This window comes from Gracilinanus agilis, chromosome 4, assembly GCF_016433145.1.
Source record: "Gracilinanus agilis isolate LMUSP501 chromosome 4, AgileGrace, whole genome shotgun sequence".
NCBI lineage: Eukaryota > Metazoa > Chordata > Mammalia > Didelphimorphia > Didelphidae > Gracilinanus > Gracilinanus agilis.
This window is the reverse complement of record NC_058133.1, coordinates 115,456,981-115,469,194: the sequence shown is the minus strand read 5'-3', so window position 1 is coordinate 115,469,194 and position 12,214 is coordinate 115,456,981. Positions and strand designations below refer to the sequence as shown.

Below are 12,214 nucleotides of genomic sequence, written 5' to 3'. Positions count from 1 at the left end.
GAAAAACAACTGCATGAACGCATGGGTCGGGGTGGACATGATTGAGGGTGTAGACTCGAAACTACCACACCAATGCAACTACCAACAATTTGGAAATTGGTCTTGATCAAGGACACATGACAAAACTAGTGGAAATGTGCATCGGCCAAGGGGGGGGGTGCGGGGGTGGGGGTTGAAGGGGAAAGGTGGAACATGAATCATGTACCCATGTTAAAAATGAATATTAATAAATGTTAAAAAAAATAGCAGGGCAAGAAAGAAATGAACAGTGACCGCTACTTGGGGGCAGGGGGGAAGTGTGTGAGCAGATGACCAGAGATCACCTCTAACATGGAGTTCAAAAGTTGAGAAACAGGCTGGAAAAATAAACAACAAAAAAAGAATGTGACCATAAAAAGCTACTATGGTGAGAGGGGAGTTCAAGACACAAGTTCAGAGAAAATAACAACACACAAACACCTGCAAGTAAAGCCTCAAAATAAAATGCAGGCTGAATATGGGCCCAATGATACCCCTAGAAGTGTTAAAGAAAGAGATGTTTTTACCAAGAGCAAAAAATGATTTAAAATGTCAAATACACATTGGACAAAAAAATTGGGAAAAGAAATGAGAACAACGCAAAAGATTATGATGAGAGTTAACAGTGTGGTAAAAGAGGTATAAAACATATTTAAGAAAATAACTCCTTAAAAAGCAGAATTAGCCAAATGGAAAAAAGTTACAAAATTAAACTGAAGAGAATAATTCCTTAAAAATTAGAATTGGTTAAATGGAAGTTAATGATTTCATGAGACATAAGGAACAAAAAATGATCAAAAAACAGAAGAAAATGTAAAATATCTCATAAAAAACTGACATGAAAGTAGATCAAGGAGAGATAATATTAGAATTATAGACTATCTGAAAGCCATGATAAAAAAAGAGCCTAAACATCATATTCTAAGAAATTAACTGCTTTTATATCTTAGAACGAGAAGGCAAAATAGAAATTGAAAGAATCCATCAATTACCTCCTGAAAGAGATAATAAAATTAAATTTTTAGGAATATTATAATCAAATTCCAGAACGCCTTGGTCAAATAGAAAATATTACAAGCAGCAAGAAAGAAATAATTCAAATACCATGTAGCCACAAATAGAGATAGATTCATAGAAGATTGAAGGACAGGATTTTGACATAGAGTGAAGATGGAATGCTGAGGAAGCAAAAATGACAGCAATGGTAGTTAGAAGGTTGAAAGAAGCAAAGGTTTCTAGGAGAAGGAGTTATGGGAAGTTCAGTTTTGAACCTTGGACTGAGAGCTCTGAATCTGACCTAAAGATTGAATTCATAGCATTTCTAGAGGATTTCCCAACCTTTGCTATCGCCCATTGACTGTGAAATGACCTTGTTTATCAGTATCTGGAGACTTGAGGGCTGACAGGACATTCAGCTGCCTAAGAGGATTTTATCCTGGAGGGCAGGCTGTGTCAGCAGGGAAGAAAGAAACATCTTCCTCTGTATCTACCACATCTAAAATCATTCTGTTCTCATTAGTAATAGATTAGATTAGTCAGCATTAGAAAGTCAAGAAGATTGAGACAACTTCCAGGCTGATCCTTTTAGCTGTTGGCCAAATCTCTCCCAGTCTTTAGATAGGGAACTCCTGTTTTACCTCTTCCCTTATTTCACCCTTTTTAGCCTATCCTAAATAAACACTGTTGATTACAAATTAGCAGTCAGATAATTGGAGAAGACAGTAATAGTGGCTAAAGAAAGCAAAGTTTTTTTTTTTGTTTTTTTTTTGAGGAGGAAACCTTTCTTCAGACTTAGGTAAAGTCAAAATCCCAAGTTGCCCACTACTGGTTTCCTCTGGTAGGGGTGTGATCAGAAAAGGAATATTGGGGAAGGTTAGGTAATGCAAAAATTCCCTAATCAACCATCAATCTATATTCCTTCAGTGTTCCTTAATCTGATTCATACCTCTACATTTACCTGTACCTGTACAAAAAAGAATAACCTGTCTAGAAACACTGAATATACTCCTTCATGGGAAAAAAAATGGATACTTAATAAGAGGACTTTCAAACATTCCTAGTAAAAAGACCAGATATAAATAGAGAATTCAACATACAAAATCAAGAGAAGCATAAAAAGGTAAACATGAAAAAAAAGGTAAACATGAAAAAGAAATCACATGGGACTTAATAAATTTTTAACATTCCTATTTGGGAAGATGATACATGTAACTCCTAAGAACTTTATCATAATTAGGACAGTTAGAAGGAGTCTACATCATCCACCATATGTTTGCTGTATTAGGATGGACTCTAAAAAAATGAAAAACTGAGAGAGATGCACTGGGAGAAGGGGTTAGTAAGGAAAAGAATAGGAAAAATTAACTCACATAAAAGAGGCAGGTTAATGAACTGTAGGGAGATGTGATGGGAGATGGCTGACAATACTGGAATCTCACTCTCACCTGAACTGGGTTAAAGGAAGTAGGACAGAAAGATGCTAAGAGAAAAGGTGGTGAGGTGATAAGAGGGAGACAGATAAAATGAGATAGTGATAAGTACCAAGGCAGAGTTTAGAGGATGGACAGGGTAAAAAACAGAGAAAGAGAAGGATAAACAAAAGAAAACATGGAGGGAGAAATAGCACAGAACTAATAATTATAACAGTGAATGTGAATAGAATGTATTCACCCATAAAAGAGAAGTAGATAGCTGAATAGATTAGAAACTAGAATCCAATGTTAAGTAGTTTACAAGAAATACACTTAAAACAGAAAAACACATGGTTAAAATAAGGAGCTGGAATATAACCTATTATGCTTTAGTGGAAGTTAAAAAATCAGAGATAGCAATCACGATTTCAGATAGAGCAAAAACAGATTGAACTAAAGAGATAATTGGGGAAGCCATATTTTGCTAAAAGATACTCTACACAATGAAGTAATATTAAGATTAAATATATATGCCCTGAATGGCATAGCATTCAAATTTTATAGGAAAAGTTAAATAAATTATATAATGAAACAGTAAAACTATACTAGCAGGGGACCTCAATTTATAACTCTCAGAGCTGGATGAAACTAATCATAAAACAAGTAAGAAAGAAGTCAAAGAGATGAATAGAATTTCAGAAGTTAGATATGATAGACCCCTGGAGAAAACAGAATGGTAATATAAAGAAGCATACTTTTCTCTCAGCCATACATGGCACCATCACAAAAACTGACCATGCATTAGGGCATAGTTCATAACCAACTGCAGAAAAGCATAAATATTAAATGTACCTCATTCATAATGGTATAAAAATTATATTCAATAAATGGCTTTGGAAGCATAGATTAAAAGTTAATTGCAGGAGCAGCTAGGTGGTGCAGTGGATAGAGTGGCAGGCCTGGAAATGGGAAGGCCCAAGTACAGATCTAACTTCAGACACTTCTAGCTGTGTAACTCTGGGCAAGTCACTTAACCTTGACGTCTTGCTTTTACTACTTTTCTGCCTGTGAACCAATATTTGCAATAATTCTAAGATAGAACATAAAGGATAAAAAGTTAATTGAGAAACTAAATAATCTACTCTTAAAGAATGAATGGATTTACTAAGCCTATATGCACCAAATGTTATAGCATCCGAATTTTTAAAGGAAAAGCTAAGAGTTAGAGATGTAACTAGATAATAAAACAACAGAAGGGGACTTCAAATTTCCCCTCTTAAAAATAGATATGTCTGGGTGCAGCTGGGTAGCTCAGTGGATTGAGAGTCAGGCCTAGAGACAGGAGGTCCTAGGTTCAAATCCGGCCTCAGACACTTCCCAGCTATGTGACCCTGGGCAAGTCACTTGACCCCCATTTCCCACCCTTACCACTCTTCCACCTAGGAGCCAATACACAGAAGTTAAGGGTTTAAAAAAAAAGAAAAGAAAAAGTAGATATGTCTAACCAAAAAATAAATATATTCAAAGAGATAAATAGACTATTAGATAAATTAAATATGATATCGATCTAGAGAGAACTGAACAGGAATAGAAAGGAATATACCTTCTCAGTGATATGTAGTACTTTTATAAAACTGACTATATATAAATAAACAAAAACATTTTAGTTAAATGTAGAAAAGCAGAACTAATAAAAGCATCTATTTCAAACATATAGCAAACAGTAGTAAAAGAGTTGTATTTGACAAAAATATAAATCCAGGCTATTGAGAAAAGAAATCACTATTTGGTAAAAAATTATTGGAACAACTGGAAAGTAGTTTGGCAGAAACTAGGTATATACTAATATATCATTCACTAAGATATGATCAAAATGAATATAAGCTTATTTAAATAATTCATAGTTAAATCTCAATTGTAGGCTATATCTCTTTCTCATTATTATTCTTTCTTCTTGATTTTATCATAAATTCTCATCTTTGCCAACAAATATGTATTGACAGTTGATGTAGGGATGGCACCTATACCCATTATAAGTGGTTTGCTGTTCATTAAAATCTAGTCACTTCCATCCTTTGCAATGATATCTGGTATTATTCATTCCTAGTGTCTACCAATTCTTTTTTTAAGAAACTATTCATGACATAGTGGAATGAGGCTTCAGCATTTTAAAAGTCTTTGGACTCTCTTTCTCCAGAACTATTCTTTCCCATATATAGATATATTTTTCCATATGCTCACAAATTCCCATCTTTGCATTGAAGTCATCATATGTATATTTGATTTGGAGGGTTTGGAACATATGTAGATTTGATTTAGAGGGTTTAATCAAATTCTCCATAGACTATCTCTACCACTTCATTCTTAGCAACTAATGTTGAAGGATAAGCTGTAATTATTTTCATGTTTGGGGGGGGGGCAAATAATTAGCAGTCATACTGCAATATGTGATGACCAACTGGCTCGTGAAAAAATACCTTAGTTTTGAAGCACATAGTAAAAAATACTCTACCGACTCCTTTCTTTTGCTTCCTTAAAGGAATCACTAGGAATCATCCTTCCATTTAAGTATAACTTCCTTTTGTGATTTTGTTTATAGCAAAAAAAATCAAGATTAATATAATTTGGCTCCACTAGAATAGAATATTCACTGTACAAAGATCTTACATTTAGAGTATTAACAGTTAAAATAAAGTTTGTGGACAATCTAAAAACTGAGTCATGCTAAGCACCCTCTGCCTCTCTTCCTGCCAATTTGTAGTCACTGCAAAAGAGAAGGGAGAGGGGACAGCTGGGTAGCTCAGTGGATTGAGTCAGGCCTAGAGATGGGAGGTCCTAAGTTCAAATCTGGCCTCAGACACTTCCCAGCTATGTGACCCTGGGCAAGTCACTTGACCCATTGCCCACCCTTACCACTCTTCCACCAAGGAGCCAATACACAGAAGTTATGGGTTTAAAAAAGATAAAATAAAAAAAAAGAGAAGGGAGACATTTGTTCTGCTAAGGCTCTAAAAAGTGAAGTGATCTGCAAACAGGCTTGTGACTAATAATAGCACTGTAGCTCAATCTATATCTTCTGACCTGAAAGTCATGCTTTTTACATGATAACACAGCTCTCTGGGCCCTGAAGGAAGAATGGGGTTTGAATTCATAGGAAGGAAAAAGAGTGAAATAGTATTCAATTTGTAGGAAACAAAAATCAAAGGAATAATACCAGGAAAAGAATAACAGTGCCCAGTTAAGAAGGAACAAGGGGTCCACAATGCTAAAATATTTAGTAGGTGGGGGCAGTTGGGTAGCTCAGTGGATTAAGAGCCAGGCCTAGAGATGAGAGGTCCTACGTTCAAATCTGACCTTGGACACTTCCTAGCTATGTGTCCCTGGGCAAGTCACTTAACCCCCATTGCCTAAGAACCAATACATAGTATTGATTCTAAGACAGAAGGTAAGGACTTAAAAAAATATATTTAGATGGCCTACTTCTCATCCAGTTTCACATACACTTTTGAATTCAGAGTAATCATAAACATTACAATAGTGAAAAAGCCCAGTTTTTAGTAATAATATAATATTAAATAAAATGCAGGACTGCAGGGTTGAGGCTATTTACTTATCTGTAATGGCATTTTTTGACTTGTTTTACTCTAGATACTAAAATTAAGCACATATACACTGTGGATATGTACTTACCCCCACCCCAGTCTCTCTTAGTCCTTGCATATCACAAAACATCAGCTCAGCACTTTAGTTTGAAGTCTTTGGCCTCACCTGAATAAAAAATTTCATCAATATTCCTTTAATTAACAATTTTTAAATATGTACTGAAAGGAATAAAGGAAGGAAACAGGCATTTATTACTTACTCTATGCCAAGCACTCTCCTAAGTACTTTACAAATGTTATCTTATTTGAGCCTCACAACAATTCTAAGAGATAAGAGCTATTTTTATGATGCCCATTTTATAGCTGAGGAATTTGAAATAGACAGAAATTGCCCAGAGTCACATGGCTAGCAACTGTCTGAGGCCAAATTGGGACTTCAGTCTTTCTGTTTCCAGTCAGTCAGTTAAAAAGAACATACTATATGCCAGGCACTGTGCTAAATACTGAGCAAAAGACGGTCCTTGTCCTCGAAGAGCACATAAATCTAATAGGGGAAACAAAAGGAAACGAACAAGCTGTATATGGAATATATAGGAATAATCAATAAAAAAGAAGGCAAAGGAGTTTTTAAGGAATGGAGAAAGGCTTCCTCCCTGAAATCTATCCACTGTGCCACTTAACTGCCTCTGAAAAATTTACTTCATTCTAATCTTTGTCACCTTTCTTGTTGAAGACCTAAACAGTTACTAAAGCAAGAATCCAGGAAAGATTCCTCTCAAAAGTGATTAGGGTAATGATCAGACTAAGAAAAGGAAGAAGTCTTTGATTAATTCATCTCTTCAACTCACTTCTGACCAGATGAAAAAGAAAGTAATTAAAAAGGGATTGAATGATTTTAAGAAAATGAGTCGCCTGGCTGTGCTATAAGTGACTATTGTTCTGTTTGAAGAATCAAAACTATTTAATGAATATTCATCTTTGTTCCATAAAAATGTTTTAGTTTATTATGAAATTTTTGGATTTTGGGGTGAGAATACTATAAATTGCAAAAGGGAACAATTTGTGTCAGTAATATGGGGAAATTCTACCCTTTCTGGATATATATCTCTATGCTGAAATTTTTAGACTTTGAGTACATTTGTCTGTGGCAGAATTGTGCCCATATAAAGTATCATTTTTTTCTTTCACACTATGTAAATGTAGAGCTTTTGGTTGAAAAGATAGGCATCGCCTTTGGACAATTATGAAGGATGCTTTTATGAAACCATTTAACTTTTCAAATTTTTTATTAAAAAAACTTTCTTTAAATGCGTTAAAAATGTTCTGTGTTAAGAGTTATCTTAGAAATTAAAAAAAATTCTTCTGCAAGTTTTGTGAGTGGCAAGTTATAAAGTTGTAGGTTTAAATTTTCACTTGTTGAGAGGGAAGGAGATTTTTCAATAACAACTGAATAGAAATTTACTTCTCTAATTGAAAAATAATAGAAATTTGGGGGCTCTCAATGTAGAACCTAAACTGAATACAATACTATAAATGTGTTCTGATCAGGAAGAAGGAAGAATAAGATCACTTCCATAGAACCAGACAATATTGCCTCTCAATGAAGTTGAAAACTTATTTTTCTTGGGAGCCTAACAATACTGTTGACTGAGAAAGCCTACATAACACTAAAACTCTAGTCTAGGGCCTTTTAAACACCAGTATATCTCTCCTATAGTGTATTAATGAAGTTGATTTTTAAGCTCATAAATTTCATCTTATTAGATGTAACCCAACATTTGAGCCTGTCAAAATCTTTTTTAATCAAAATTCTGATCCAGCATGCTAGTTGTTCCTCCCACTGTTATATAATCTATGAGTTTAAAAAGCATGCCATCTACTCATTTATCCAAGACATTAATAAAACCATTAAAGATCACAGTACTCAGTATAGATCCATGAGCTACTCTACTGAAAACTTAATACCAAACAGACATAGAATCATTAATGATTACTACTCAGGTCAAGCCACTTAACCAGTCCCACACTAACCTAAATGTTAGTTAACATTTAAGTTAGTTAAGTTAGTTAACTAAATTGCCTAGCCCATATTTCATATTTTGTGCATGAAAAGCAGGAGAAACTTTCTCAAATTCTTTACTAATTCCACATAAGCTACCTTTATAGTAACCCTACCTAGAAAGAAAATGGCATGTCTGGCAATAGCTACTGCTGATGAAGCTTCTCAGTTTTTTGTAATCACTAATTCTTTTTCTAAATGTTTTTCAGACATCATTGTAATAGAACCATAAAACTTGAGATCTGGAAGGGACCTCAGTGGTTACCTAGTTCAAACTGTATGCAAAAGGAATACTTACTAAGGTAGACCTGATAAGTATGTAGTCATTCATCCTCTGTGTCTGACAACCTTCAAAGAGACAGAGTCCACCATCACTCAAGGAAGTCCATTCTACTTTTGGATAGCTTCAGTTCTTAGGATTTTTCTCCAAAATGAAACCTAATTTTGCCCCTTTTTTGCATCTTCCACCCACTGCTCCTAGTTCTACTCTTTGGGACCAAAATCTCTCTGAAACATAATAGCCCTTTAATTTTTTTTTAAACAGCCCTTTAAATACTTGAACACACTATCTTCATGCCGCTCTTGAGATTTCTCTTCCTTATGATAAACATCAACAGTTCCTCATGTGACATGGGCTCAAGGTCTTCCACCATCCTAGGTATTCTCCTCCAAATATTTCCAGATTATCTATTTAAGTCCTTCTAAAACTGTGGTGCACAGACTGAGCATAATACTCCAGGTTAGTTTTGAAGAAGGAAGGACATAGTAGGATAATAGCTTGCCTACTTCTGGAAGCTGTCTTTGCCTCCTCTAACACAGCTCAAGTGCCACTGCATTATTAATTTACATTGTGCTTGTATTCTACTAAACCTCTAGATCTTTTTCATAATTGCTACTTGTACATGCCTACCCTTTTATATTTATATTTGCTCAGTTGATTTTTGTCCCCAAGTAGAAGATTTTAGATTCTGCAAATTTGCTGGGCATATTACATATACCCTTAATGTATAACAGATAAAAATATAAGTTATAAGACTCAGAACAGATTCCTGGAAAGCTCGACCAGAGTCTTCCAGCCATGTAGACACTGAACTATTACACTTATCCTTTGAGTCAGACAATTATAGCAGTTTTGAATTCACCTATTGTCTTATTGCCTAATCATCTTGCTCCATCTTCTCTACAAGTATAACATCACTAAAAATCTGAGCTAAAATCTGGATAAACTATATTCACAGCATTCCCTTCACTACTAGTTTACAGGTTCTGTCCTACACATGAAAGCCCTTCAAATAATTGAACATAGTTCTTGTAAACATCTTGTGATTACTGATCTTGTGATAATCAACATTCTTCTTAAACTGTAATGCCCATAAGGGAACATCATTTCTAGATGAGGGTTGATATCATTAAAGTATGGGCTATCAATTCTCTATTTCTAAAAGGAAAACCTCTTTGATTCAGCATTTCCTGGGAAATAAATATTTTTCTGAATCTCACAGTCTGAGAAAGATAGTAGAGAAATTAAGGAAAAATATTACAATCCTTCTGGGAGAATTAAAGGTTAATAATCAACATGGAGATGCTGCTTGTCTGAACAAAATCTACTGATGACAAATCAAATTGAAAAGCAAGAAGCATTGATGAATAGAATCAAAGGTTACGGTCAACATTTCCAAGAACCATAACAATATCAAAAATGAAAAAGAATAATTCACCAGAAATGAAGACTAAAGGATATTATTAGAAATTATTTTGCCCATTTCTATATCAATAAAATCAACATCTTAAATGAAATAGCTTAATATTTACAAAAACATAAAATGCTCAGATTAATAGAACCAGAATAAAGAAATTCAACAATTCAGTGTCAGAAAGAGACTGTATAAGCCATAAATGAACTCTTGAAGAAATCCCAGTACCAGATAGAGTCACAAGTGAATTATACTGAATATTCAAAGAACAATTTATTTCAATATTACACAAACTGTTTGCAAAAATAGCAAAGGATAGGATCCATCCAAATTCCTTCTATGATGAAAATATGGTCTTGATATCTAAACTGTAGAGTCAAAATAAAGAAAGGAAACTAAAGATATATATATATATATATCTCCAATGACATTAATGAATTTTTTTTTAAATTTATCAAAAAGGTCAAAGCAACATATAAAAAAATGACCAAAGGGGGCAGCTGGGTAGCTCAGTGGATTGAGAGCCAGGCCTAGAGACAGGAGGTCCTAGGTTCAAATCTGGCCTCAGACACTTCCCAGCTGTGTGATCCTGAGCAAGTCACTTGACCCCCATTGCCTACCTACCCTTACCAATCTTCCACCTATAAGTCAATACACAGAAGTTAAGGGTTTAAAATTTTAAAAAAAATGACCAAATTATATTCATCCCAGGAATATAGGGTTGTTTGATATCAGGAAATTATAAACATAACTTAACATATTAAAAACAATAATAAACAAAATTTAATATAATTATATCAATAACTGTAAAAAAGCTTTTGACAAAATGTATCATCAATTTCTATTAAAAACACTAGAAAACATAGGGAAAAAGTAACAATGATAAATGACATACGTCCAAAACCAAAAGCCAGTACTATGCGTAATAGTAATAAAGTAGAGGCTTTCCCAGTAATAATAGTGAAGCAAGAATGTCTTTAACTAATACCTTTATTTGATACAGTTCTAGAGAGGCTAACTATCGTATGAAAACCAGGAAAAGGAACTGAGGGAATAAACATAGGCAAAGAAGAAACAAAATTGTCACTTCCTATAGATGATAAGTAGGTGTATAAAAGAACTCTAGCATCAACTAAAATATGAATTGAAACAACTAATAATCACCAAAATTGATAATAGTTAGCATTTATATAAAACTTTAAGGATTGCAAATGCTACACATATTTCATTTGATCTTCATTAAAAATCTGGGAATTGGGTGCCATTTTAGCACCTCTCTTTCAACTATGAAGACAATGGAAAAACAAGTTTATACACACATACACAGGTATTTATGTGTGTGTTTGTGTATATATATATATATATATATATATGTGTGTGTGTATGTATGTATGCATGTATATATTGTAATTCAAGGTGGCTAACAGAAACTTTTTGCTTCTGTAATTTCTAACGGTCACAAAAAGTCAGTTAGAAGTCTTAGAATCTTCAGAAAGTCAATTAGAACTTGAAGCTAAAAATAGAGGTGAAGTTTCAACTGATGAGACTTTTGCCTTCTGACTTTCACTGTGGCTGGAGGCTTTTTTTAAAACCATTTATTAATATTCATTTTTAACACGGTTACATGATTCATGCTCCTGCTTTCCCCTTCACCCCCTACACTCCCCCCACCCATGGCCAATGCACATTTCCACTGGTTTTAATATGTGTCATTGATCAAAACCTATTTCCAAATTGTTGATAGTTGCATTGGAGTCTTAGTTTCTAGTCTACATCCCCAATCATGTCCACCTCAACCCATGCCTTCTATGTTTGGGAAACTCTGTGCTGAAACTCATCTTAAATGGCCAGAGATTCTTCCCATAGCTTTGTTTTACCTACGTACGAGACCAAGAGCGGATCTACATATATCATCGTATGAGATACTCTTTGGACATGCTCCACTGCAGGCAAAAACTTGTAAGGCTCTTTATGCATCACTCTTAGGAGGTGATTGCCAAATTGCTTCATATTTAAGTGCTTTACAGCAGAGGCTAAGAGAATTACAAGATATGGGAGTATTAATTCAATCTGGTCCAATGGATTATTCTCTTCATAATTTTCAACCAGGTGATACGGTCTATGTGAAAAAATTTGCCAAAACATCGGCAACAGAACAAAATTGGGTAGGTCCTTATACAATTGTATTGGTTTCACCATCTTCTGTAAAAGTTTTAGGTAGAGATTCGTGGTATCATTGTTCTCACATTAAATTAGCACATGGAGTAGATAATGAAAATGCAGAGATGAAGGAGTAGGAGAAGGAAGGAGGAGGAGGAAGGAAGAGGAGGAAGAAGGAGGAGGAGGAAGGAGGAGGAGGAGGAGGAGAAGGAGGAGGAGGAAGGAGGAGGAGGAGGAAGGAGGAGGAGGAGGAAGGAGGAGGAGAAGGAG

The 12,214-nt window shown here is 34.6% G+C and overlaps 1 protein-coding gene across 2 annotated transcripts in view; it reads right to left on the bottom strand.

Annotated features, from left to right (window-relative positions):
- SYT14 (synaptotagmin 14) overlaps positions 1-12,214 on the bottom strand; it is a 218,826-nt gene that overhangs the window by 179,066 nt on the left and 27,546 nt on the right. The gene's annotated exons all lie outside the window — the stretch shown is intronic.